The sequence below is a fragment of the Phocoena phocoena genome, chromosome 4 (assembly GCF_963924675.1).
Source record: "Phocoena phocoena chromosome 4, mPhoPho1.1, whole genome shotgun sequence".
NCBI classification, from domain to species: domain Eukaryota; kingdom Metazoa; phylum Chordata; class Mammalia; order Artiodactyla; family Phocoenidae; genus Phocoena; species Phocoena phocoena.
The window spans coordinates 21399147-21425591 of record NC_089222.1 but is presented as its reverse complement, the minus strand read 5'-3'; the positions used below and the strand labels follow the sequence as shown (position 1 = coordinate 21425591).

The following is a 26445-nucleotide window of genomic DNA, read 5'->3' as shown; positions in this document are numbered from 1 at the left end:
CCGTGTCCCCTGCATTGGCAGGCAGACTCTCAACCACTGCGCCACCAGGGAAGCCCAGGATTTTATTTTTAATTGAAATTTTAATTGAGATAATTGTAGATTCATATGCAGTTGTAAGAAGTAATAGAGGTCTTTGTATACTTGACCAGGTTTCCCCCAGTGGTGACATTTGTAGAACTATAGTATAGTATCATAACCAGAATATTGACATTTATACAATCTACTAACATTATTCAGATTTCTCCAGTTTTACTCGTACGTGTGTGTAATAAGTTCTACACAATTTTGTCACCTGTGTAGGTTTTTGTGTGCACCACCACAGTCAAGGAACCTAACAGTTCCAACGCCGTAAGGATCCCTTGTGTTGCATGTTTATAACCACATCTACCTCTAGCACCCACCCTGCCCACCTCCATTCCCCACTGTGGTTCTTTATGTAAATGAAATCATTCAGTATGTAACCTTTTGAGATTGGCTTTTTTCACCTGGCATAATTCCCTGAAGATTCATCCAAATGTTGCATGTATTAGTAGTTTGTTCCTTTTTATTGCTGAGTAGAAGTCCATGATATGGATGAACCACAGTTTGTTTAACCATTCACCTGTTGAAAGATTTGGATTGTTTTCAGTTTTTGGCTGTTAAAAATAAAGCGAGTATGAACATTTGTTTTTTTGTGTGAACATAAGTTTTCATTTCTTTGGGATAAATGCCCAAGAGTGCAGTTGCTGAATTGTATCGTAAATGCATGTTTAGCTTTTTATAAGAAACCGCCACAGTCCCTTTTATCATACAAGAACTAACTGAGAAGCCTTCTCTAAACAGATGCTAGCTGCAATATATAAACAGATCCTAGCTGAGCTGCTGTTCTGGTTGAAGTAAGCTTAGAGTTCCACCTACTTGATCACCACCCAGGGACTGTGCCAGCCTTGTCTGCTCTCTTCACCCAGGCTGGAACGCAGAGCTGGACAGGTGAAGTCACTTTAAGGAATTAAAAAAAAAATCAGAAGTGATTTTAGGCTTGTTACTGGCAAAACTGGTATTGGAACTCAGGTTTCTTTCTTTTTTTTTTAAAGTTTTATTTTTATTATTTTAAAAATACGTATTTATTTATTTTGGCTGTACCGCGTCTTAGTTGCCGCATGCGGTATCTTTAGTTGCAGCATGCGTGTGGGATTTAGTTTCTTGATGAGGGATTGAACTCGGGCCCCCTGCATTGGGAGAGTGGAGTCTTACCTACTAGGCCACCAGGAAGTCCCTGGAACTCAGGATTCTTGATACCTAGTTTTTGTTGTCTTTATAAATCAGTTATACTTTCATATGTATGGTTTGAAGGATCAAATAGTCCTCCAAGGTTTGTTATCAAAAACAATAGCATTGGGCGTCCCTGGTGGTGCGGTGGTTGAGAATCTACCTGCTAATTCAGGGGACACGGGTTTGAGCCCTGGTCTGGGAAGATCCCACATGCCGCGGAGCAACTAGGCCTGTGAGCTACAACTACTGAGCCTGTGTGTCTGGAGCCTGTGCTCCGCAACAAGAGAGGCCACGATAGTGAGAGGCCCGCGCACCGCGATGAAGAGTGGCCCCCGCTTGCCACAGCTAGAGAAAGCCCTCGCACAGAAACAAAGACCCAACACAGCCAAAAATAAATAAACTAAATAAACAAACAAACAAACAAACAAAAAAAAACCAATAGCATTTTTTGAGGGTCTATATAGCATCCAAACAGTGTTTGAAAGTAATGATACAGTCCTGTCCAGTTGGTTTAAAACTTGTGTCTAGGGCTTCCCTGGTGGCACAGTGGTTGAGAATCTGCCTGCTAATGCAGGGGACACGGGTTCGAGCCCTGGTCTGGGAGGATCCCACATGCCACGGAGCAACTAGACCCATGAGCCACAACTGCTGAGCCTGCGTGTCTGGCTCCTGTTCTCCGCAACAAGGGAGGCCGCGATAGTGAGAGGCCCGCGCACCACGATGAAGAGTGGCCCCCGCTTGCCGCAACTAGAGAAAGCCCTCGCACAGAAACGAAGACCCAACACAGCCATAAACAAATAAATAAATAAATATAAAAAGAATAACAACCCAAGCCAAGCTGTAGGATTTATTTTAAAACAAACAAACAAAAAAACTTGTGTCTAAATTGTCATCAATGGCACATTGCAAGCAACAACATTAATAAAAGTATAACTTCACAAAAGACAAACAAAAACAAACAAAAAATAGCATTCTGCTGCTCCACTCCCATCTAAAGTAATTGTACCAGAGCATTTACCATTAACATATATATATTATTTGGTACTGAATTATGTTCCTTTTATTTCTACTTTATAATACTTAGGACTGTTCCTAACCTATACATATTTAAAATTATGTTTAATTTGCATTATTTGTAAATTATGTTTCAGAATGTTAAAGGGATATTATGAAATAATTGTTACTTTAAAAAAAGGGAGCACCGGGTCTGACGTGACTGCGAACCCGACGGTAGGTGTGATGTGGTGGTGTGCAGCACAGGGGAAAACTTTGGTGACAGGGAGCCTGGCATTTGGAGAAATGAAAAAGGAGGCCATATACAGCTTGAGAGGAGAGGGATAGGGAGAGATGTGTAGAATAAGGGATATATAGGATGAGTTCAAGAGGGAGGTAGAGTCTGTGTTGGACCTTGTAGGAAGAAGCTTGGAGATTTGTTTGACTAGAACAAAAGCTGAGGTGTTGTGAGGTATGGAGTTGTTTGACCAAGCGAAATTATATCTGAAATGGACTTTAAAGATCATGTAATTTAACCATCCCATTTTACAAATAAGAAAATGAAAGTTAAGGGAACCTTCCCAAGGTAAAACAATTAACAGATGAGTGGGAGCTTGAACTTGATGGTGTTAGTTCATTAGTTTGGGAGCATTTCAGGTTTTGAGCAAGAGAATTCCAAGATTGAGGAGATGGCTGGATGGCTGTGTGCAGGCTGGAGGTAGTGGGGAATGGTCATCTGCAAAGTCAGGCCCGTGATTTTACCCTTTGGTTAAACAGAATCACTAAGTACGAGTTCGTTCTTGACTTATGCTCAGTTATTTAATAGTTTTGTGTGTTAGTGTGCTTGTCTCCCCTTCTAGATAGCATGCCCTCTACTTTTACTTCCCATACATGCTGGCTCAATAATTTATTTTTAAGTAATGAGTTTTACACGTATGTTCCCCCAGCATCAGGATATAAATTGGGCCACCAGCTTATTAGAATCTTCATTTCTTCTTCCTGCATTGACTTTTTACCTAGTTATATATTTTAGTTCAATAGAATAAATGGTTACCTGCAAAGATTAGTTCATGTTCTCTATAGCAAAGCTCTTCTCTAGCAACCGTACTTTAAAATAATACTGAAAATCAGGAAATAGGAACTTTGTGGTTGAGATCTTGTTCAGAAGATCTTTTTTTTTTTTCCGTTACGCAGGCCTCTCACTGTTGTGGCCTCTCCCGTTGCAGAGCACAGGCTCAGCGGCCATGGCTCACGAGCCCAGCCGCTCCGCGGCATGTGGGATCTTCCCGGACCCGGGCACGAACCCGTGTCCCCTGCATCGGCAGGCGGACTCGCAACCACTGCACCACCGGGGAAGCCCCAAAAGATTATTTTTATAAATTTATTTATTTGGCTGCACCGCATGACTTGTGGGATCATAGTTCCCCGACCAGGGATTGAACCCGGGCCGTTGGCAGTGAAAGCTTGGAGTCCTGACCCCTGGACCGCCAGGGGATTCCCCAGAAGATTATTTTTAAAAAAGAGTTTAGGGCTTCTCTCGTGGTGCAGTGGTTGAGAATCTGCCTGCTAATGCAGGGGACACGGGTTCGAGCCCTGGTCTGGGAAGATCCCACATGCCGCGGAGCAACTAGGCCCGTGAGCCAGAACTACTGAGCCTGCGCATCTGGAGCCTGTGCTTCGCAACAAGAGAGGCCCCGATAGTGAGAGGCCCGCGCACCACGATGAAGAGTGGCCCCTGCTTGCCACAACTAGAGAAAGCTCTTGCACAGAAATGAAGACCCAACACAGCCAAAAAAATAAAAATAAAAAATAAAAAAATAAAAGATTACTATTAAAAAAATGTTTATGTGTACTTAATTCTCTGTATTATTAGCCATGTTTTTGTCCTACACTGGTGGCATTATGTGCTCACCCAGGTTAGGTGAATAGGCTCTCAAGAATCCCTGGTACTATTTCGTGACTCAGAGTGAATGCAGGCCCATTGTTACTAAGCAAGTAAGTAATAGTCTCCAAGGAGACAACCACCTTCGGCCTTTAACTTTTATCTATTTTTTAATTAAAATTTTATTTATTTATTTTTTATTTTCATCTGCGTTGGGTCTTTGTTGCTGTGCGTGGACTTTCTCTAGTTGCGGTGAGCAGGGGCTACTCTTTGTTGCAGTGTGTGGGCTTGTCATTGCGGTGGCTTCTCTTGTTGCAGAGCATGGGTTCTAGGTACGCAGCCTTCAGTAATTGTGGCAGGTGGGCTCAGTAGTTGTGGCTTGCAGGCTCTAGAGTGCAGGCTCTGTAGTTGTGGCACACGGGCTTAGTTGCCCCATGGCACATGGGATCTTCTCAGATCAGGTTTCGAACCCATGTCCCCTGCATTGGCAGGCCGATTCTTGATCACTGTGCCCCCAGGGAAGTCCCTATTTTTTTTTTTTTTGCGGTACGCGGGCCTCTCACTGCTGTGGCCTCTCCCGTTGTGGAGCACAGGCTCCGGACGTGCAGGCCCAGCAGCCATGGCTCACGGGCCCAGCTGCTCCGCGGCATGTGGGATCCTCCCGGACCAGGGCATGAACCCGCGTCCCCTGCATTGGCAGGTGGACTCCCAACCACTGCACCACCAGGGAAGCCCCCTATTTTTTTTAATTTTTAAAAAAATTAAAAAAAAATTTTTTGAAGTATAGTCAATATACAATATTATATGTTACAGGTGTACAATATAGTGATTCATAATTTTTAAAGATTATATTCCATTTATAGTTATTATAAAATATTGGCCATATTCCCTTGTTGTACAATGTATCCTTGTAGCTTATTTTATACATGGTAGTTTGTACCTTTTAATCCCCTACCCCTATCTTGCCCCTCCCTACTTCCATCTCCCCACTAGTTTGTTCTGTATATATGAGTCTGTTTCTTTTTCATTACATTCATTAGTTTGTTGTATTTTTTAGATTCCACTTACAGGTGATATCATACAATATTTGTCTTTCTCTGTCTGACTTATTTCACTTAACATAATGCCCTCCAAGTCCACCCATGTTGTTGCAAATATCAAGATTTCATTCTTTTTCTTGGCTGAATAGTATTCCATTGTGTGTGTTAGGTTGCTTCCATATCTTGGTAATTGTAAATAATGCTGCTATGAACATTGGGTGTGTGTATCTTTTCAAATTAATGTTTTTGTTTTTGTTCTGATATATACCCAGGATTGGAATTTCTGGATCGTGTGGTAGTTCTATTTCTGTTTAACTATTTTATTTATTTTTAATAGTTGATGCATGCATATCATATAAAATTTAAAACAAATACAGTGGAATGTAAGTCTTCTGCCTCTCCTCATTCTCAGGAGGAAATCACTCTTTTAAGTTTTTGTGTGTTGTTCCTTAGATAACCTATGCCTTTATGAATATACACACACGTAAACCCCCACCCTCACAAATGGTAGAGCGGCATACTCATTGTTCTTTGTGTCTTTTCTTATTACTTAAAAAGATATTTGATATTATGGATCTGTAGTTTCAGAACGGCTTTATTCTTTTTCATGGTTTCTTAGTATTCTGTTGTATCAATATAACATAAATTTTCTCTATTTGTATATGAATTGACGTTGAAATTGTTTCTAATCTTTTGCTATAGTTTTTGACTAGTTTTGAAGTGGCCAGATTTGAAATCAAAGTTTGCAAGGTATGTGTGGGCACAGAGAGAGAGAAGGGCCATTATAATGATTGAGACAAGGGAGGAGGATGAGTAGGAGAAAATCTGGAGAGCTAGGAGAATGAAGGAAGAGAAAAAGTGAAGGAGAGAGGAATAAAGGATAGGAGTGAAATAACCCAGGTCTTTCCAAGGCAGATACTAAAACCAGCCTCAACCTTTCTATTACTGTCTTGGAACCAGATGGTTCCAAGTTATTAGCCATGTGATCTTGGGCAAGTTATCTGTTCTCTCTGTGCCTCCATTTCCTCATTTGCAAAATGGGATAGTAACACCTCATCATATGTTAATAACACATACAGCTGTTGGTATAGCATCCATCCACATTGAGAAAGCTTTCTGCTCCCTCCACCCCCAGCTTTGCTCTTATTCAGCCTTTTATAGCTCAAGTGTACTCCTCTACAAAACCATCTAGGTTGCACCAGGAGCCCCACTTCTGTATCCTGTACCTTTGTCTTAGATTTCACCTCATTCCTTTGAAATTCCCATATCTAATTATTTACCCCTGTCTGAGGGTGGGGAACCATCTCTTGTAGTGTCTTGTATAATTTAGTTTCACCCTGCAACCACCACTAAAATACTTAGCACAGTGCCTGGCATATAGTAGGCACTTGATAGTGTTTGACCTAAACTGAAGAAAGCCTTGGGCCTTAGGAACATCGAACCTAGAGAAATGCTAATCTTTCCACCCTTTCCCCCACCGCCTAATTTTCATTCCCTGAGGCAACCGTTTTTCCTCGGTTTATATAAACAAATATATATATATACACACACACATATATATACACCCCCACACATATTTATATATCTCCTCTCTTTAAAAGTAAAACAATAGCATACTCTAAACATTGTTTGTACATTGTAGTCATCCCAAAAAGGAATGAAGTTCAATTCTGTGGGAACTTCACCCAAATGAAATTGTAAGCATTGTTAGGTTTTTGTGTAAGACTCTTGCTGGAGCGTGGATAGGTGTGATTGGTGAGTCTACCATCTATCAGTTACAGTGAGATTGTAACAGCATTTTTTCCTGCACAACAAAGAAGCTTTGTAAATAAAATTTTAACATTTTGAAAAAAAATGGTAGGTACCATTTAATTTTTTTTAAATTTTGAGATAACTGTAGATTCACATGTTGTAAGAAATAATATGGAAGAATCCTGGTTACCTTTTACTCATATTTCCCCAGTGGTAACATCTTGCATAACTATAGAAAAAATCAAAGCCGGGAAATTGACTTTGATACAATCCATCCACCTTATTCAAAACTCACCAGTTTTACATGTACTTATTTATGTGTGTATTTAGTTCTGTGCATTTTCATCACATGTATAGATTTGTGCGATCACCACTACAGTCAAGATACAACAGTTATATCACAAGCCTCTCCCATGCTACTTCCATCCCTCCCACCCTTTTTTTTTTTTTTTTTTTTTTCCTCCCACCCTTTTTAACCTCTGGCAACCAATAATCTGTTCTCCATCTCTATGATTTTGTCATTTTAAAGAATGCTATGTAAGGAATTCCCTGGCGGTCCAGTGGTTAGGACCGGGCACTTTCACCACCAGGGGCCCAGGTTCGATCTCGCTGTTTGTGGAAGTAAGATCCTGTAAGCCGAGTGGCGTGGCCAAAAAAAAAAAAAAAGAATGCTATGTAAATTCTCTAGTATGTGACCTTTGAGATCGGCTTTTTTTCATTCAGCATAATGCCCTGAAGATCCACCCAAGTTACTGTGCATTATCAGTAGACATTCTCTTACATAGCCATATTATAGTTCTCAAATTTAGGAAATATAGCATTGATAAAATATTATTATCTATAATCCATATTCCAGTTATACCAGTTGTATTAATTATACTCTACACTATTGCCACCATTGCCCAGTCCAGTATCACATTATGAGTATGATTGTCAGGTCTCTGTAATTTTCTTTAACATGGAACAATTCCTTTTTTCTTGTCTGTAATTACTTTGATATATTTGGAAAATACAGATCAGTTTATGTTGTAGAATGTCCCTTTTTTGGGTTTGTTGTTCTTCATGGTTAGATCCAGATTATTCATTTTTGTCAGGAGAACCATGGAAATGATATTGTATATCCCTTAGCATATGCATGATGGCAGTTCATTCCATTGTTGGTCATTTTAACTTTGATTACTTGATTAAAGTGATGTGAGCCTGATTTCTCCATTTAAAGTTATTAATTTTTGCTTTTGTCATTGATAAGTATTTTTGTGGGAGGATACTTTGAGTCCAAGTAAAGACCCTGTTTCTCATCAAACTTTCACCAGTGTTAGCATCCCTTGAGGGTTTTTTTTGTACCTGAATTATTATTATCATGGTTGCAAAATGGTGATAAACTTTTAAAGGCCAGCAAAAAGGCAAAGCTGACTTCCACTTGAGCATCCAGTTGACAAAGTAGAAAAAACAATTCTTTCTTATATATATGTTAATAATAAAAAAGCAAGCCTAAAAAGGCAAGGGGTAAATTGTATAGAAAAGGATAATAAATTTAGACCCTCCCCAAGAGTATAATTTTTAAGAGAAAAATGTTACAGTAAGGGGTAATTCTTTAATTTTTTAATTTTTAAATTTCATTTATTTATTTTTGGCTGCGTTGGATCTTTGTTGCTGCATGCAGGCTTTCCCTAGTTGCGGCAAGTGGGGGCTACTCTTCGTTGCAGTGCGTGGGCTTTCCATTGTGATGGCTTTTCTTGTTGTGGAGCATGGGCTCTTAGGCGCGTGGGCTTCAGTAGTTGTAGCACGCGGGCTTCGTTGTGGCTCGTGGCCTCTAGAACACAGGCTCAGCAGTTGTGGCGCACGGGCTTACCTGCTCCACGGCATGTGGGATCTTCCTGGACCAGGGCTCGAACCTGTGTCCCCTGCATCGCCAGGTGGATTCTTAACCACTGCACCACCAGGGAAGCCCAAGGGGTAATTCTTGAGAAGTTAAGGTTGGATCGTGAATTACGGAATGATAAAAGCATGTTTGAGAATCTGAAGGCAGAGGTAGTTTAAAAAAATTTTTTTAGGACAATGCTAGGTTTACAGAAAAATTGCAAAGATTGTCCAGAGTTCCCATATACTCTGCATCCAGTTTCTCCTATTATCAACATTACTGTGGTACATTTGTTACATTTAACAAACCAGTGTTGATAAATGGTTATTAACTGAAGTCCGTATTTTATTCATATTTCTTTGGTTTTTACCTAATGTCTTTTTTCTGTTTTTGCATTTCGTCCAGGATACCACATTGCATTGAGTTGCTGTATTTCCTTAAAGGTCCTCTTAGCTGACAGTTTCTCAGACGTTCTTTATTTTTGAAGACCTTGACAGTTCTGAGGAATACTGATCAGGTGTTTTTGCACAGTATCCTTCAATTGGATCTCTCTTGATGATTTTTTAAAAATGCTTAGACTGTAGTTATGACTTTTTGGGAGGAAGACTACAGAGATAAAGTGCATTTTCATCACATACTATCAACATGACTTACATTGTTGATGTTGAGGGTGATCACCTGGCTGATATGGTGTTTGTCAGGTTTCTCCATTGTAAAGTTATTGTTTTCTTCCCCTTTTCATCTTATGCTCTTTGAATGAAAGGCACTATGTGCAGCCCACACTTAAGGAGAGGGGAGTTGTGCTCCATCTCTTTGAGGGGGGTGCATATCTACATAAATTACTTGAAATTCTTCTGCATGGGATATACATCTCCTTCCCAACTCCCATTTACTTGTTTGTTTAGTCATTTATATTAGTGTGGACTTGTGGATTTTTATACTTTAGGTTATAATTCAATACTACTTAATTCTGTTGTTCAAAATGTTACAGCTTGGCCACTGGGAACTTTTTCAGTTGGCTTCTGTGTCCTTTTGACGTTGTTGTTGTTGTTTTAGCACTTTCTTACTTTCTTGTACCACAAGATGTTCAGGGCTTACCTTGTTTATTTCCTTCTTCACTCCTAGGATCAGTCATTTCTCCAAGGGGCCCTGGTTCCTTTCATTGGAGGATGGTATTTAGAAACTAAGATCTGAGCACTGTGCGCTTATTACTACTAGGGTATCGTTGCTTCAAGGCCTTCTTGGCTGACAGAGCAAGGAAATATGTGAATATCTGAACCTGTGAATATATAATTTCTATGGATATTTCTTTTATTGTGTTTATTAATTTTTAATTTTTTTGCCATGCTGCGTGGCATGCGGGGTCTTAGTTCCTCAATCAGGGATCAAACCCATGCCCCCTGCAGTGGAAGCGTGGAATCTTAACCACTTGACCATCAGGGAAGTCCCTTGTTTTTAAAATTTTAAATAAATATTTTTAACCATCTCATTCCATGTTAAACTAAACATGAGTTTCTACTAATGTTTCCAACTCTAAATCATCCCAGCTTCTTGTTGCTTAACTGTGCCACTGCAATGGTAAGTAACCTGGCTTTCGGTTTTCTTAACAGTGTCTTTCACAGAACAGAAGTTTTTAATTTTAATTAGTCCAACTTACCATTTTCCCCCCAATGGATCGTACTTTGTTTTCTTTTTCTTCTTTTTAAAAATTTTTTGGCCATGCCATGCAGCATGTGGGATCCTAGTTCCCCAACCTGGGATCGAACCCGTGCCCCCTGCATTAGAAGCACGGAGTTCTAACCACTGTACCGCCAAGGAAGTCCCTGGATCCTGCTTTTGATGTTGGCTGGAAAACTCATAGTGAAACCCAGGGTCACGTAGATTTTCTCCTGGAAGTTTCATAGTTTTGCATTTTACATCAGAAATAGCTTTTTGAGCTTCTTTTAAGTGAGAGATTTTTAGTCGTTGAATAAGTAATATATTTTGGCTTTTTTTTCTCCCTTTAATTTTTTGGATGGGATATAGATGTCAGTCTTAAGTTTCATGGTTAGAAATGGTGAAATGAAGTTTTAGAACTTCTTTAGAGGTGAATAAAAAGTTCTAATAATTTCAGAATTGAATTATCATATGTCATATGGAGAAAATGAATCCATCTTTTCCCAGCCATTACTCTGATTGAGGGTACAAGACATATACAGTAAAAATCAACATTAAGAGACAACATATAGGGCCTTCCCTGGTGGCGCAGTGATTAGGAATCCTCCTGCCAATGCAGAGGACAGGTTCGATTCCTGGTCCAGGAAGATCCCACATGCCGTGGAGCAACTAAGCCCATGGCCACAGCTACTGAGCCTGCACTCTGGAGCCTGCGAGCCACAACTACTGAGCCCACGCACCACAACTACTGAAGCCTGCATGCCTAGAGCCCGTGCTCCACAAGAGAAGCCACCGCAATGAGAAGCCCACACACTGCAACGAAGAGTAGCCCCCGCTTGCTGCAACTAGAGAAAACCCATGCGCAGCAATGAAGACCCAACGCAGCCAAAAATAAATAAATAAATTTATTAAAAATAAAAAAAGAGAGAGACAACGTATAGGGTAATGTTTAATTGTGTTTTAAAAAACCCTAAAATTCTGAGGAGACCAAGGTCAATGTGAGCTAGACTAGTAAGGGAAGGCATCCTGGAAGCCAGACTTGAATTTGGTCTTGAAGGACTTGGCAATAAAACTTTCTTAATTGAGGGGTGGGACAAAATATAGATTGTAGGCAGTAAGGGAGCTAGTGGGGAAAGACAGGTGGAGATAATCTTGGCTGATGAGGAAAGGAGAAAAAGGATGGAAAGAAAGCAAGGAGACACATATGAGGTGTGTGTTTTTGCATTCAGAGGTGAAAGAGCCGATTGGTAGAGGGGATTGAAAATGCCCTTTCCTGTACTTGGCAGGAATCAGATGCCTCAAGTACAGGAATTAGATGCCTCAAGATGCTGGATTTTGTGGGTTTTTAAACAAATTTATTGTTTTTGAACAAGTAGTACACTCCTATGATTCAAAATTCAAAAGGAAACAAAGAGTGTACAGTGAAGTCTCCTTTCTGCCTGTCTCCCAGCTACCCAATTTGCATTCCTTGAAGCAACCAGTGATTACAAATGCATTTTCCTAAGTGCTGTATAAGCAAATATATTCGTATTTATATATCCCCCCTTTTTTTTTAAAAGAAACAAAAACATAGCATTCTCTAAACATTGTTCTGCACATTGCTTCCTCCCCCACACTTAATGTACCTCTACTTAATGTAATGTGTCAACTCATTCATTCCTGGGGTGCCTCTTTCTGCTGAGCATGTATAGTTATCATATGGCTGAATGAATGAAACAGTGATAGTCCTCTGAATGTTTCTTTTCAAGTCTGAAAATCACTGAAGATTTTATAAACAAACCACTGATGTGCTTATAATTGTGTGTTAACATATCTATCTCTTAGTCTATATAGAAACTGTTGCCTTGCTGATGGAATTAAGGAAATCCTGATTCTTTTTGTAAGGGGAAGAATCCTTTTGAAATGGGAAATGGACTTCCTAATGCTGATTTTAATACTTGCTCAGTTTTATTATTTTTTTTGTTGTTTTTTTTTGCGGTATGCGGGCCTCTCACTGTTGTGGCCTCTCCCGTTGCGGAGCACAGGCTCCGGATGCACGGGCTCAGCAGCCATAGCTCACGGGCCTAGCCGCTCCGCGGCATGTGGGATCCTCCAGGACCGGGACACGAACCCGTGTCTCCTGCATCGGCAGGCGGACTCTCAACAAATACGCCACCAGGGAAGCCCCTCTTTTTTAAGAACTGGCTCTGGGGGCTTCCCTGGTGGCACAGTGGTTGAGAGTCTGCCTGCTGGTGCAGGGGACATGGGTTCAAGCCCTGGTCAGGGAAGATCCCACATGCCGCAGAGTGGCTGGGCCCGTGCGCCACAACTACTGAGCCTGCTCTCTAGAGCCCGCGAGCCACAACTACTGAAGCCCGCACGCCTAGAGCCTATGCTCCACAAGAGAAGCCACCGCAATAAGCCCACGCACCATAACAAAGAGTAGCCCCCACTTGCCACAACTACAGAAAGCCCCGCACACAGCAACAAAGACCAAAGGCAGCCAAAAATAAATAAATATATTAAAAAAAAAAAAAGAACTGGCTCTGGAGTCAAACTGCCAAGCTTTTTTTTTTATTATTATTTTTTATTTTTTTACGGTACGCGGGCCTCTCACTGCTGTGGTCTCTCCCGTTGCGCAGCACAGGCTCTGGACGCGCAGGCTCAGCGGCCATGGCCCACGGGCCCAGCCTCTCCGCGGCATGCGGGATCCTCCCGGACCGGGGCCCGAACCCGCGTCCCCCACATCGGCAGGCGGACTCTCAACCACTGCGCCACCAGGGAAGCCCCAAGCTTTTTTAAAAAAATTTATTAAATTAATTTTTTTTTTGGCTGCATTGGGTCTTAGTTGCGGCACTCAGGATCTTTTGTTGTGGTGGGCGGGCTTCTCTCTAGTTGTGGCGCGCGGGCTCCAGAGCACGTGGGCTCTGTAGTTTGCGGTACACAGGCTCTCTAGTTGAGGTGCATGAGCTCAGTAGTGTGGTGCGCGGGCTTAGTTGCCACGTGGCATGTGGGATCTTAGTTCTGTGACCAGGAATTGAACCCGCATCACTTGCATTGTAAGACGTATTCTTTACCACTGGACTACCAGGGAAGTCCCCTTACTGAGTTTTCTAAAGGCTGGTGCTCAAAGTATGCTAGGAAAGAAATTGCAGAAATTAAGAATTCTTAAGGAATTGTGTGTCATGCATTTAATGACCAGATTTTAGCTAATTTTATAGAGATGTTCTTAACAGTTGGTGAGAATATCAAATGAGAATAATAATCATTGTTGTATCCACTTAATTTAAAGGCCGTATGAGGCTTTTCTTTCTTTTTGGGGGGGGGGGGGCGCGTCAGGTGGCAAGCGGGATCTTAGTTCCCTGACCAGGGATTGAACCCATGCGCCCTGCATTGGGAACTTGGAGTCTTAACCACTGAACCGCCAGGGAAGTCCCTGAGGCTTTTTGAATAGGTCACATAATAAATAAATAAAAATGAGAATATAGTGAAATTGTAGTGTACATAATGGATAATAGTTTCTCTCCCCTTAAGAAAAAAAAGCCTGTTTTTCTTTTTTTTTTTTTTTTGGCCATGCCACGTGGCTTGCAGGATCTTAGTTCCCCAGCCAGCGATTGAACCCAGGCCATGGCAGTGAAAGCGCTGAGTCCTAACCACTGGACCACCAGGAGACTCCCGGAAAAGTCTGTTTTCTAAACTATGCCATTATTATTGTTCTGTGAACCTTGTTCTAAGAGTATGCCAAAGTGAATGTCTTTGTGTGGTACCATATTTACGGGTTGTGGTTCCAGTGAAAAATATGTTGTGATTTTAACTACTAAAAGTTTAAGTGATCTGCTTTTATAAAACATAATAGGAACTGGGAAATTATTTTAATGACTATTTTCTAAAATATTCACATGGCTTTTTCTCTTTAAGAGGTCAAGTAATTTGTCTAGAAAATGTGGTAACAGTATTAACCTGTGTTGTAAGTGATTTAACAGTAATTGAATGCTTTGCTAATATGATGTGGAATACTAGTGAGCTGACTCTGGTCAAAATTCAGACCTTTGGAATGTCAGATTTGTTATTGCAAGTGGTTGGGGCTTTCCTAGGCATGCAAGGTAGAGACTTCCTGAAAATTATGGCAGAGAGACTGCATTTTAGAGCTTTATTTTACAGTTGAGAATGGAGACCTAGAGAAGGAGGCCGCCACCTCTAGGGTGTGCAGGCTGCAGTGGCTTCCCTAGGGCCACAGGCTCCTTTAGCTCTGCATTGAATTTACCCTTCATGCTTGAGAATTGTTCCAAGAGCTTTTCTCATCGACTTGGTTAGTGTGACATCCCACCCTAACCCCATCCCTGGCCTTACTTTAAAAGGATTTCTTTTTCCCTGGCACAGGTACTTCTTCAGATACCCAGTTAATGAACAAACCTAGAGATATTGGTTGAGCATTGAGGTATTGGTCTAGGTATAAGTGAGAGAGGCAAGTATGTGTCCTATCTTCAATGATGTTATGATGTTGTTTAATTGGATTGGGAGGGTGATGTTCATTCATAGAAATGTAAGGAGGCATTGATTTGAAATCAAACAATGCAAATAAAGACAAGAAAATATGTTTTTCATATTCTAATTTGGTTGACAAAATTTTAAGAAATTCATAAGCTGGGAATGCCTGTTTGATCCTTAGTCATCCATCACGGGTGCTCTCCTTACCTTGACACCAACCCCCCCTCCCCCATTTTTTTTTAAAACAGTGGTTTAATTGTCTTGTTGCAGAGGTGATACTTTTATTTAGTCAGAAGGCTGGAGCAGTGGGTGTTTGTTTATAGTCTAAGATGCTTTTTAGGATGTTCTTTTCTTTTTCCCTCAGGGCTGAACTTTGTAAAGTCTAATCTAGTATGATTATGCCAGGTCTGAATGTATCCTTTATTCTACTTCTAGCATTGTTGTCAATTTATCATAAGATTTTTCTTTTATACATTTCTGTTAGCTGAAGAGTTGGCCATGGAAAATCTGCTTCATTCACATATACCTTTATCTATTAGAGTGTGTGAATATTTTCCTATATTTACCATTTATTCATGGAATGTTTATTGAGAAGATATATGCTCTATGAGGCACTGGGGATGCAAAGTTGAAGAAAGCTCATGGCTTGAAGGAACATTAAGAGAGACAGACAAATGAACAGATAATTCTAATACTGTGTGTTACATGCAAATGATAGAACCTCTTCATGGTATTGTGGGAGGCATAGAATGGAGCAGTGATGATTTCCAATAAACAAACAAACAAACAAAAAGAATGGAGCAGTGGTTCTCAAAGTACAGTCTGGGGACCTCTGGAGGTCCCCGGGCTCTTTCTCAGAGATCTGCAAGGTCAAAGCTATTTTCATAACTTAAGACATTATTTGCTTTTCTTTTGCCCTTATTTGTTTACGAGTATACGATGGAGATTGCCAGAGGCAATATAAATTGTGTTATCTCAATTGACTGGGTGCAAAGCAGAGATGAGAATCTAGCTGTTTTCTATTAAGGCAGACGTTAAGGAGATTTGCAGAAGTGTAAAATTGTATCACTCTTCTCACGAAAGGTTTTCTTTGAAAAATGTGGTTTTTAAAACTAAAATATGTTTAAAAATAAAATGTTTTTAAGTAAACATTTAATAGGTTTACTATTTTTTACATGAATAAAAATTTAAAATCCTTGCTTTTAATTTCAAATTCAGTAAATATTGATAGATATAACCTACATAGACAAGAGCTTTTGAGTCCTCAGTAATTTTTTTTTTTTTTTTTTTGCGGTACGTGGGCCTCTCACTGCTGTGGCCTCTCCTGTTGCGGAGCACAGGCTCCAGACCACAGGCTCCGGACGCGCAGCCTCAGCGGCCATGGCTCACGGGCCCAGCCGCTCCGCGGCATGTGGGATCTTCCCGGACTGGGGCACGAACCCGTGTCCCCTGCATCGGCAGGCGGACTCTCAACCACTGCGCCACCAGGGAAACCTCTCAGTAATTTTTAAGAGTGTGAACGGAAGCTGAAACCAAAAAGTTTAAGAACCACTGGAATAGAAATTTCTAAACTGGTCTTCAGGAGAGAGGTGGGCAAGGAAATATTCCTGTGGGAGGTGATACCAGGGCTTAGTGACAGGTGTTTAAAATTCTGCCAGCTGTAATGTAAAGAGGGAGGGAGTTTCAGAAAATAGGTAGGAAGAGGTGGATCACAGAAGGCCTTGTATGCCCGACTGAGAAGTTTGTTTCTTCTCCCATAGTCAGAAATAATAGTTTCTAAAATATGTTAATTTCTAACCTTACATATGAAGTGCTATTGGAAGCTATTTTACTATATATGTATTTTCAAATATAAGGAGGTTAGAAGATTGTGTTTTTGATTTTATTTGCTAAATTGGCTGTCAGCATTTTGTATATCAAGGGTGTTCTTTGCTTACAATACTATTTAACATTGACAACAGATGAATGATCTGTGACTTCAAGTCCTTAAAGAAATTATTGTATTTCCTATAAAATGTGGGTTTCAGGTAACCATTTGTCAGTGATACCAAATTCTTGTAAACTGTTTTTAATATGTCAGTTATGGTTGTAAGTTCTGACAGACTTCTGAACCTAGAGATTAAGTTAATAAGAAAACTCAGAGCCGAATGTTCAAATAGAGGGCCAATGAGAAAACATTAGAAAAGCATATATCTGATAAGGAATATATATAATAATATAAAGAACATATACAACTCAATAATAAAAATTTAAATAATCCAACTTAAAAATAGGCAAACTGGTTTGAATAAATGTTTTTCCAAGGAAGATATAAAAATGGCTAATAAGCACATGAACAATTGCTCAACATTATCTGTCATTAGGGAAATGTAAATTGAAACCACAATGAGATGTGCTTCACATTACAAGTATGGCTATAATCAAAAGATGGGCAGTAACAAATGTTGCATGTGGATTTGGAATCCTCGTACATTGCTGGTTGGATTGTAAAGTAGCGCATCTGTTTTGGTAAAGCAGTTTGTCAGTTCCTTAAAATGTTAAACAGAATTACCATATGACACGGCAATTCCACTGCTAGGTTTATAGCCAAGAGAATTGAAACACATGTTCATACAAAAACTTGTACATGAGTGTTCAAAGCAGTCTTATTCATAATAGCCAAAAAGTGGAAACAACCCAAATGTCCACAGCTAATGAATGGATAAGCAAAATGCATTTTATCCATACAGTGGAATAGTATTCAGTCTTAAAAAGGAATGCAATTCTTATACATGCTGCAGTATCGATGTTCCTTGAAAACATTATGCTAAGTCAAAGAAGCCAGTCACAGAAGACTATGTATTGTATGATTCCATTTATATAAAATGTCCAGAATAGGCATTTCCATGGAGAAATATTGGAAACAATTTCAGACTTAATAGAAAAGTTTAAAAAATAATAGAGAGTTAAAGTTACATGGATTACAAGCTATCCTCAAGACTTTTCATATTTTCCTGTGGAAGAAAAAAACATGTAAATAATAAATGAGAATTGCAAGTACTGTTAAGTATTATGAAGATAGTAAAGTGGTAGGGAGTGAACCAGGTTACAATCTTAATTGTGGTGGTACACAGGAAACTTCTTAGAAGAGGTAACTTTTGAATTGAGACATGGATGTTAGAAGGTGGTAGATGACCTGGGGCAGAACATTCTAAACTGAAAGAATAGCAAGTACAAAAGCACTAAGTTAGGAACAAAGTAAGTGTGAGAGGAACAAAAAGCAAATCATTATGACTGGAAAGAAGTCAGTGAGGAAGAATGGAAGATGAAGTCAGAGGTAGACAAGTACCAGATCATAAAAGGTCTTTGTAGTGCATAGTTGCAACTCAGGTAGGGTTACAGTGGGAAGTTTTGTAAGGTATTAAGCAAACAATCGGAGTAAATCTGATTTCTGCTCTGTGAGGTACATTGTAGTTACTCTGACACAGATAAACTGTAGAGCAGCTAGAGTGGAGACAGAGAGACTGATTAGGAGGGTGCTGAAGCAGAACAGCCCAGAAATGCTGGTAGTGGCTTTGACCAACAGTCCCCAACCTTTTTGGCACCAGGGACCGGTTACATGGAAGACAATTTTTCCACAGAGGGTTGGGGAAGGGGGTGGTTTCAGGATGATTCAAGCACATTACATTTATTGTGCACTTTATTTCTATTATTATTACATTGAAATAATTATACAACTCACCATAATGCAGGATCAGTGGGGCCTTGAGCTTGTTTTCACTTGCCACTCACTGATAGGGTTTTGATATGAATCTGCAAGCAATTGATTTATTATGGTCTCTCTGTGCAGTCAGACCTCTCTCTAATGATAGTCTGTATTTGCAGCCGCTCCCCAGCACTAGCATCACTGCCTCAGCCCCACCTCAGATCATCAGGCATTAGATTCTCATAAGGAGCACGCAGCCTAGATCCCTCGCTTGCGCAGTTCATAGTAGGGTTCGCTCTCCTATGAGACTCTAATGCTGCTGCTGATCTGACAGGAGGTGGAGCTCATGTGGTAATGCGAGCGATGGGGAGCGATGGGGAGCGGCTCTAAATACAGATGAAGCTTTGCTTGCTTGCCCGCCTGCCACTGTGCAGCCCGGTTCCTAACAGAGCATGGAGTGGTTCCGGTCCATGGCCTGGGGGTTGGGGACCCCTGGCTTAGACTGAGGCTGTGTCAGGGACAGTGGGAGTGTTGGTTGAGTTTGATATGTTTTGGCTGGTAGAGCCAGTTTTTTTTGTTTTTTTGTCTGAGATGTTGTTTGAGGGGAAGCGGAACAGGAGGATATCAATAGTTTACACTGTTAAAATATTGGAAACAATCTAAATACCCATAAACAGTGGTATATCTACACAGTGAAGTACAGTCCAGATGTAAAAAAAGAATCAGGAAGATCTCTGTGAACTGATACAAAGTAATTTCCAGGATTGTTAAAGAAAAAAAGCAGAGTACAAAAGAATAACTATCTTTTATGTTAACTAGGTTAACTAGGATGTATTTAAAAGGCATCCTTAAAGTTTGCTTTTCTCCTTGTTTCCCAGCTTTTGCCAGTATTTGATAAAATTTGAAAACCCATTTTGAATTGCAAACACCTGTCTGTCGCACAATTCTTAGGTGTATTTGAATAGTTGATTATTCTGTTCTCTGCTTCCTTTTCCTCAAGCCACATGGGACAGCCCTTATTGGAATGTCTGTATCAGTTAGTGTTTGAGACTCTGGGAGAAATGCTTGGTCCCTGTAACGCTACCTTCTTAGAAAATGTTATATATACTTATTTCTTGTTATCATTATATCTCATAATTTCTTTAAAACAAAAAATGAACAAAAGTTCATAAAAATTTAGCATTCCAACAGCAGCTGTTTTTCTACTTTATTACCATTTCTTTTGTGGGGGGGAGGTCATGCCATGTGGCATGTAGGATCCTAGTTCCCCGACCAGGGATCCAACCTGTGCTCCCTGCAATGGAAGCATGGATTCTTAACCACTGGACTGCCGGGGAAGTCCCTTTATTAACTTTTAGTAGACATACTTAACTTTTTATTGATTGATTGATTGATTGATTGATTGTGATACACGGGCCTCTCACCATTGTGGCCTCTCCCGTCGCGGAGCACAGGCTCCGGATGCACAGGCTCAGTGGCCATGGCTCACGGGCCCAGCCGCTCCGTGGCATGTGGGATCTTCCCGGACCGGGGCACGAACCCGTGTCCCCTGCATCGGCAGGCGGACTCTCAACCACTGCGCCACCAGGGAAGCCCTAGTAGACATACTTAACTTTTTACATAGGTTTATGTAACACCTCTAAAGTGATTGAGATGTTTTCTTAATATTTTCAGTGATTCTATATGTATGAAAGCTTTACATCTAAGATACTGATATATTTCAGTGAGGAAAAGTGTTATTGGAGTTGCTGTTTTCTTCAAAACAGGGACTGAATGAAGTAAAATGCCTTTGGGGTTAAGCAGAACATTAAGTGGGATTTTAGCTACACGTGTAGTTTCTTTAATTCATTCAGTGAACATTTTTGATTACCTGCCCTAATCAAAGGCATTTTGCAGGTACTTGGATTGTAAATATGAATATGACTCTCTACTTGCTCTGAGGGATCCACAGTCCTGCAGGGGAGATAAGCAAACTAATATTTGTAATGCACTGTAATAAATGAGTTACATACAAGTCATAGCAGGATCCCATGGGAGTAAGCCTTGGGGGATCAGAAAGGGCTCTAGAGAAAATGCCACCTGAACTGGTGTAGGTGCATAGGAGCTGGCCTGATGGACAGACAGCAGCATCTGCACAGAGGCTTGCACCCCAAACTCTCTCATACTTAATCTTGTCGTTACCAGAATTTAGGCAAATAGTGTCTTGCATTTTAGGTAAATGAGAGATGAATGATATAATTCAGTATGGAGGACAATTCAGTATAGGGATTATCTCATTGTTTTAGTTTAAGGAGGAGATACTATTGGCGGCAAACACTAGATGCCTCCCTTTTGTACATTCCCTTATTTATTAGACCATGATTTAGTTATTAGGGTGAATTACTGGTGAGTAGAAAAGACTAATCCCTGGACTTACCAGGTGAGAGTATGAGAATCCTTAGGTGAGGCTTTTGTTCAGAAGAGACATGAGGCTTTATATAACTGTTAGGGGAGAGGAGGTTGACCATGACAATGAGAGAAGCAAAATGGAATTTCGGAGGAAACATACTTTCTCAAGGAAAGTAATATTAGAGATCTTGGGCTGATGACTTAGGCCAGACAGATGTGTTCACACTACAGACTTCAGTGAGATGGATAATGTTGTTGCCTCAGTTACAGAGACAGTAAAAGAATAGTTTTTGTCATCGTGTGTGTATGTTGATAGTATTTGGACCCTATTTTGGTTTATTAATTTACTAATCTATGGATAATAGTAATAGATTCCCATGGGATTAAAAACCTTTTAAATATAAGAAAAACAGTAGAAACTTTCCCACCTCTAGCCCTCAGCCACCCTGTTCCTATTTACTGCATTCCTCCAACACTCCACTCTGTCCCGGAAGCTATTTATTAGCCTCTTAGGGATTCTTCTAGAGTTTCTTTACATAAATAAAGGCAATAAAAGTAGACACTTTTTTCTATCCAAAAAACTCACCAACTCCAAAGGTAGCGTACTATCCCTGTTGTTCTGCAGATTGGTCTTCTTACCCTCCCCTTTGTACATTGTGTTTTTTACTTAACAGTGGAGATCTCTACCAAAGACCTTTCCATAGAGTATATAGTTTTGTTTTGTTTTTTAACTTGTATGATTTCCCTTTGGATAATTTATTTAACCAATTCCCTGTTGGTAGACGTTTGGCTTGTTTCTGGTTTTTTATTATTGTAACAGTATTGCAGTGAACTACCTTGTACATATGGCATTTTGCCCATATGCAAGTATATAATTATGGAATAAATTCAGATGTGGTATTACTAATAAGAGGCCATATATCGTTGTAATTTTGATAGATATTGCTAAATTGCCCTTATGTTTGGACCCTGACTCTCCCACCAATGAAAAGAGATAATGTGTGTTTCTCTCCTCCTTCCCCAGCTTTATTGGGATTTAATTGACATATAACATCGTGTAAATTTAAGGTGTACAGTGTAATGATTTGATACAGGTATATATTGCAAAATATTTACCACAATAAGGTTACATAATTCACATACTTACCATTATGTTGTTGTTATGCTGGATGACGTATATTTCTTCACAGCCTTGCCAACAATGTACCATGGTAAACAGGTTGAAAATTGTGTAGTTTTAATTTACATTTTTCTAATGCATGAAGTCGGGAGTCTGTCCATATTTTTAAGACTCCCCCCACATCCTGTGTTCTGTGAACTTAACTATTTCATGGGGTTTTTGAAGCAGAAATTGTTATCCTTATTTATATATTTTTTTTCTAATTCAAGTGTAACATATGTACATCAGAGTGTATAAATCTTAAGAGTGTAGTGAGGTGGATTTTTTATAAGCCTCTGACACTCATTCTGGATGTTTTTTGGTGATTTTTACCAAAAGATGTCAACAAAGATTTCAGACTACAGCCAGGATATATATTCTTTTTTCAAATGGTCCTTACATGGTTTGTGTACTAAAATATTAAAGGTTGTAGTTGTCTTATTAGGACATCAGGGAAAAGAATCAAGTTCACATGCGGCATTCCTGCTACCTGATAGTGACTGTAAGATGCATTTCTATATCAAAGGTGTTAAAATGTGGAAAACACTTCATCTTAAAAATAATGAAATATGTTAGATAATGCCAGATTGATTTTTCCTTAGAGGTCATACTAATTTACACTGTCACCAGGAAGGTAAAATGTTTTGGTTATTCCACATAATCTCAAACAGTTGATACTGTCAGATCTTTTTGTCAGTCTAACAAATGCGATATAGTGGTTCACTGTGTGTTTTTTCTTTTAACTTTTTTCAGTGAAGTATAACACATACAGTAAATGGCAAAAAATCATCAATATATAGTATCATGATTTATCACAAAGTAAACAGATCCACGTAACCATCACCAAGAAGTAGAACACTGCCAGGAGACCAGAAACTCTGCTTTTGTGTACCACCTCCCACCCCACTCACTTCTGCTTGCTTCCTTCCCAAGGGTAGTCACTATTCTGACAGCTAACACCCTAGAATTAGTTTTGCCCATTAGTTTTTGCCCTATATTGTGTCAAATTGGTTATTATTTTTTGCTTTCCTTTTCTCTTTTCCCTTTTAAATAAATATTATTTTTTTAGAGCAGTTTTAGTTTTACAGTATAATGGAGCAGGAAGCACATAGAGTTCCCATTTATCCCAGCCCCCCCCCCCCCCACAGCCTCCTCAGCTGTCAACATCCTGTACCAGCAAATTGGTTATTTTTGAGTTGACTAATTACCTTACTTTTGGGAAAGTAAACAGTCTGATACACTTTGACATCATTCTAAAATTTGTTTTATAACATTCCTTTCACTTTAAAAGCATATTATTGACCTTATTTCAAAAGAAAAGAAGCCAAGACTAGAATTAAATTATTTGCTTCCTAGCCAAATTTTATTTTGAAGGTTCCAAATGAAAAAGATTTTCAACTTTAATAACAACAATCATGCTCTCCTTTGATTCCTGCTAATTTAATGAAACTTGAAGATTTTTCAGCCTTTTCTCCCTTTTTTTTAAACGTAAAATGTTCTAACCAGATGGTTGAAATTTTTTATTAAAATTTGTGACTTGGAGTATTACTGACAAATGTGAACAATTCCAGACTTGGCATGTGGCACAAGTTCCAGTCCAATTTGGTTTTTTAAAATTAATTTGTTTGGCTGCGTTGGTCTTAGTTGCGGCACGTGGGAGGTGGGTGGGCTCTTTGTTGTGGTGAACGGGCAGCAGAGCATGCGGGCTCAGTAGTTGCAGCACGCCGGCATGTGGGATCTTAGTTCCCTGACCAGGGATCCAACCCGCGTCCCCTGCATTGGAAAGGCGGATTCTTAACCACTGGACCACCAGGGAAGTCCCTCCAATCCAACCTGAGTGGGCTTGCCCAGAAATGAATTCAATGATAATGACTAGGACGCAACTATCACAAAGGTCATAAAGTCCTGAAATGTTGTTTGTGAAGAATGGGGCATAATGGCTGAGAGGAGAGAGCTGTGAGCTCACTGATCCTTGGAAAGCACTCATGAATTAGGGCTCAGATGAAAAGACAAAGCCATAAAGTTTTATGAAGGCTATAGGATTTTCTCAGTGAACCAGAAAACTGACTCAAAAAATGATTGATATTTTTGACTACATTAAAATTAATGTCCATCTAAAAACACCGTAAGGAAGATGAAAAGATAAAGCACAAATTTGGGAGGAAAATTGTAATATATGTAATAGAGAATTAGTGTCCTGAACAGGGCCACCTTTATGGATGTACAACCTGTGCAGTCATACAGGGCCCCACACGTATTTTAACGCTAAGCTGTTACTGTCTTGAAATTAATTTTTGAATAAGTGGCCCTGCTTTTTTATTTTGTACTGGGCACTGCAAATTATGTAGCCAGTCCTGGTCCTGAATATACAAAGCATATTATTTCATAAGAAAAAGACAATCCAATAAAATTGCCTAAAAACTGTGAACAAAAGAATGCAGAAACAAACATGGATCATTAATAAACTTGTGAAAAGGTCTTCAACCTTATTAGATCTTCAACCTAATCAAGTACAAACAGATTACAGTGTGATGCAATTTTATGTGTTCTGTATTGCTACAAATTAAGAAATCTGACTCTACCAGGTATTGGAGAAGATGTGTTAGCGATTCATATACTGCTGGAGAATTGGTAAGGTGATTCAGTTGAAGACATGTTGGCATTTTTGGTAAACTTGGGAATTTGGATGTCCTATGTATAACTCACCAATTTTCCACTTCTAGGTTTAAAGCCTAACCCTTAAGAAATTCTTCTGTAAGTGTACCTGGAGACGTGCATAGTAATGTTGATAAAAGCAAAAAACTAAACCATCCAAATGTTTGTCAACAGAGTATATAAATACACTGTGGCATATTTATATAGTGAAATACCATATAGAGCAATGAAAATGTAACATGGATAAAGCTTAGAAAAATATTGAGTGAAAAAATTCAAGTCCCTGAAGACTTGGTATGCTGTGATAACTTAGCATACCAAGTTATCAAGCTGAAAAAGGGAGCAGGGGACACAGAACTAAACAAAATATTGTTTAATGACATAATACATATGTGACAAAGTATGTTTTAAAAAGTAGTGGAATAATAAATATTTAGGATAAAGGTTGGGAGGAGAGGAGCATGTAGGTAATGTTACTGATGTTCTTATGTGGCATGGTGATTTACAATTTACAGTGTTCATCTTAATGCTTGCTTACATTCATCTTTCCATATATTTTGTGTGTGTCAAATATTACATTAAAGAAGAAAAGGGGAAAAATGAAATAAGCTACTCATGGTTAGCAGCTTATGATCCAGTTGGAGGAATGGGTTGGGAAATAGAAAGAAAACTAGCATATTACAGAAAAGTTTTCAAGAAAGAGGAGGTAATCCACATAAGAGAATCCAGATAGTTGCACAGGACGTCCACTTAACTCCCTTTCAGCTGTAATGTTCTGTAACTTAAATATCGTGGTTCGTGTGTTTTCTATATTTTCCCCATATTTAAAAATACAGTTATAAGCAATTATGTCATATAAGTAGTAAAATTATTTTTAATTTAGTCCATTTAGGTGTTAATATCTTTTATCTTCACCCTTTTTGGCAGCATATCTTCTAATCTGAAAAAGTCTTCCATGAAAACTTCACTTTTAAAAAATAAGTAATGCCATCTGTTTTCCTAAAAGACTGAAATGGGGGTTATCATTTCAAGGTAAGTATCCAATTTCGTATCTTTAATTACTTATATCATTTTTTCAGAAGTTAAGTATGGAAGGAAGATGTGAATCTTGCTTAGATCCTAAATCTTTTAGTTATTCTGGGGTGGGGATGGGAAGGAAGTCCTAGGCCTTGTTTTAAGACATTCAGATACTTAGGATTATGTTTACCACAGATTAAACCCAACTTCATGAAGGAGAGAGGAGGGGTCAGTAGTGTTTAAAGCTTTTTAGAGAGGTTAATTGAAAACTGAGAGCCTTTTGGATTTGGCAGTTAGGAGGTCATTGCTGACCCCAGCAGAGGCCATTTCAGGACAATGTTTGTGGCTGAAAATAAGCTTGCAGTAGAGCAAAGAGTGAAGAGAAGGTGATAAAGTGAATATTTTAGCTCTAAAGTGATTTATTAAACCAATATATGATATGTACTTAGGATGCAGCAGTCATTTCCCCAAGCACTGGAGTTATAGTGTGACAATATATATCTTTGTTTAAACCTCTTGTAGATAATGTAATGCCCAAATATTTTTTCTCCAACTTTATTTAGATATAATTGACATAAAACATTGTGTAATTGCTGAACTATCTTATGCCATTTTTTACTCTTGTCTTCTGTATGATAA

The 26445-nt window shown here is 39.4% G+C and overlaps 1 protein-coding gene across 1 annotated transcript in view; it reads left to right on the top strand.

Annotated features, from left to right (window-relative positions):
- Positions 1-26445, top strand: part of PIK3CB (phosphatidylinositol-4,5-bisphosphate 3-kinase catalytic subunit beta) — a 194645-nt gene that overhangs the window by 21095 nt on the left and 147105 nt on the right. The window contains exon 2 of the mRNA XM_065875713.1: positions 25717-25821. The gene's annotated coding sequence lies outside the window, so the exon portion shown is untranslated. The remainder of the gene's footprint in view (positions 1-25716; positions 25822-26445) is intronic.